Source organism: Myodes glareolus, chromosome 1 (assembly GCF_982192425.1).
Source record: "Myodes glareolus chromosome 1, mMyoGla1.1, whole genome shotgun sequence".
Taxonomy (NCBI): Eukaryota; Metazoa; Chordata; class Mammalia; order Rodentia; family Cricetidae; genus Myodes; species Myodes glareolus.
This window is the reverse complement of record NC_142026.1, coordinates 32,592,370-32,595,568: the sequence shown is the minus strand read 5'-3', so window position 1 is coordinate 32,595,568 and position 3,199 is coordinate 32,592,370. Positions and strand designations below refer to the sequence as shown.

General features: G+C 47.4%; 1 long non-coding RNA gene across 1 annotated transcript; it reads left to right on the top strand.

Annotated features, from left to right (window-relative positions):
• Nucleotides 1–321: 321 nt before the first annotated feature.
• Nucleotides 322–2,917, top strand: LOC146896116 (uncharacterized). Its single transcript, XR_014999257.2, has 3 exons — nucleotides 322–459; nucleotides 779–1,037; nucleotides 1,398–2,917. It is a non-coding gene; the product is annotated as an uncharacterized LOC146896116 (long non-coding RNA).
• Nucleotides 2,918–3,199: the final 282 nt, after the last annotated feature.

Below are 3,199 nucleotides of genomic sequence, written 5' to 3'. Positions count from 1 at the left end.
CGGGGACCTGTGACATGGTCTCATGGCCTGCTGCCCAGTGCCTGCTGCCCAGTGCCTGCTGCCCACTGCCACCGTACCCCTCGGGGTTGTGTTTCTGCTGCTGTGCCCCTCAGGGAACCTGCAGCATTTTGCTTAAACCGTTACAGTGCTAGCAAAGATCTGGAAGGTATCTACAGAATTATGTTTTTAAAAAAGAAAGTCACAAAGGCAGTGTGTGTGCGGGGGGGGGGGGGGGAATAAAAGGGAGGAAGAAGTGGCATACTTCAGAAGGAATGAAGAGTATTCTTGTGAACACCTGCTGGATTCTACATTTGGCTCTGAGCTCTTTACACCCTGGAGAAAATGCCAGAAACAACACTGGAGAGGCAGCTGGGATCCACATGACAAATCTGCAGACACAGCGACCTGAGGGATTTCTCATGGCAAGGAAGAGGATTCCTCATTTTAAAACATTAGTTGGTAATGTGGGAGATATTTTTCTCTATATTTTAACAGAAAAATATAGTTTAATATGCTAATGCACCTTCTCATACTTTCTGCTGTGGGGTACAGCCCCCCCCAGATAAGCATAAATCTAGAGTAGGGAGGTGACAAACCCCGAAAGCAGCCACATCAGGCTTCAGGTTTCATGGGGCTTGAGACTCAGCTGGGTCTTGGTGAATGCAAGTTTTGACTCAGTAGGTCTGCTTGAAAGAAGCAGCATCCAGCTTGGAGTCAGGACACGCTTTGAGAATCAGTGCTATAGAAACTTCCCATGACAATCATTTTCCCTTAACAGGACCTTGGACAAAATGTGGAACACAGTACTTAGAGCCGATGTTCTGTGGACAGACAACAGGGGGCTGCGCTAGCCTGTGCGGCTGTCAAGGATGGGCCACACCTTCTGGCTGATGAAGGCCAGTGTGTCCTGAAGAGAACGGTGGGCCGAACCAGCTGAGGTCCCTGCACTTCTCCACAGTGAGGGACTTGCCATTGACAGCCAGCTGGAGCTCCTTCATGCCAGCCATAAACTGGCTGGGATACTTTGCACAGGACATGTGAGTTTTATAATTTTAAATTGTAATGTCTGTTTAGATTGCCTCTTCTAAGTTCACAGACTGCAAGGGTGCCCCAGAATTCAGTGTGGGCCCTGTTATCTGCATGCTGAGGATACCTTGCCTTCTAGATAGCCTCAGCATCATGCAGGGCTGTCTTCCTTATCCAAGCCCTTCTGAAACCTGGAGGAGGGGGAGGTGGGAGAGGAGCAAAGCTTCCCTGCACAGACAGCAGCAGCCTCACCTCACAGAAAGCACAGCACCCAAGTGTGTGATCATGTCAACAACGGAAAATAACTCCAAAAGTGGGCAAAAATAGGCAAGACCGAGCCCAGAGCCCTGTGTTCCTATATTTCCTCCCAGGTTACCTGTGAAATGGGTGGAAAATCCTGAATGATGTCTAACCGAAGCCAGGATTCTAGGAAGAGGCAGCCGGTAGGTGTGAGTGTGGCTGACAGTGGACTGGATTCCCTGACCGGTTCCTTCGCCCTTGATTCCATCCTCACAAGAAACCTACTCCAGCTTTTCCACCGAGTTCTGTAGCAGACACAGGACACCGTGGAGGGGTCCTTATCACCTTAGCCATAACCAAGCATTTCTCTCAGTGTCCTGAATTGCTCTTTTGGAGATTGTGCTCAGGCACATGACTGGGAGAAAATAATGAAGTCCAGACTGGTCTTGGCAATTGCTCCCCATCATGGGATTCACAAGTGGAAAAATGTCTGGTTCCTCTTTTCTCCCCGTGAAGGGTTTTTCTACAACTCCACCCAGGAGAGAAGTCACAGCTCGACCTGGGATGTGTGTGCTCCGGTCCGGGGCAGGGGTGGTGGCTGCACATGGCCTCTTCACTAAGACTCACTCGTTTCTTGAAGAAATGTCAGGAACAAAATCAAACCCTGCTTGCTTCTCAATACCTCAATTCATCTAAATCATCCAGGAGAATGCTGTCAATCATTTCCACTGGGAGCATTTCCTTACTAGCTTTAGCTTGTCTGTAGGTATTTAAATAAAAGTACACAACCACTTCCACGATACTTTGAAAGTTTCCCTTAAAGCACTATATGTTCAGAGGAAATTTAGATCTTTGTTTGGCCACCAGAAGGTGATTGAATTACATTACCTATGGTTATCAGTGCCTTTGACAAGGCAAACACCCAACCTCCTCATACAGCAGTGCTCTCAGGATTTTCCAAATGCTTGGGGATACGGGGATAGCATGTGCCAAAGGGGTGACTTATCAAGGCTGATGAGTTGCTCCAGCTGGGTCCCTAGGTGCCCTTGCTTTCTTGTCTTTCCCCTCCCACCGCCCAGCTTCAGTCTGTGAGACTCCCACTCATGCATGGCTGGTCCTATAGTAGTTAATGCTTGGGACGAGTTACTTTTCTCACTGCTGTGACGGTGATGACACAAAGCAAAACTCACAGAAAGAAAGGATTAGTTTGGCTCACAGTTTGAGGCAACACGCCATGGCAAAGGCAGATGTGTCACCTGGTCACGCTGCATTCAAAGTCAGAGACCGTGGAGAGAAAAATGCTAATGATGCCCCCACACCCCAACATGTTATTTGGTCTGGTTAACCCTTTCTGGAAACACTCACGGACCCACTCAGAAATGTGTCTCCTCAGGAATTCAAAATCTTTGTCAAGTTGAGAATGAAGATCAATCACGAAAAGTCTATCCCTTAAGTCAGGTGTGTGGTGGTGCACGTCTTTAATCCTAGCACTTGGGAGGCAGAGGCAGGCAGAACTCTGTAAGTTTGAAGGCAGCCTACCGGGAAAATTCCAGAGCAGCCAGAACAGTTACAGAAACTGCCTCGAAATAAAAAAAAAAGTCTACCCCTTATTGATACCAAAACACAGCCATTTTAGATCATAACATTTCACTCCTCCTCATCATTAAAGATTTATGGTTTTCTCATAATGAAAAATGTTTTATTTCAGCCTGTGTCAAAGTCTGTGTCCTAGTTAGGGTTCTACCACTGTGAAGAGACAACATGACCATAGCAACTCTTACAAAGGAAAACATTTAATTGGGGCTGGCTTACTGTCTCAGAGGTTTAGTCCATTATCATCATGGTGAGAAGCATGCAGGCAGACATAGTGCTGGAGAGATGGCTGATAATTCTACATCTGGATCAGCAGGCAGCAGGGAAAGAGTGATACTGA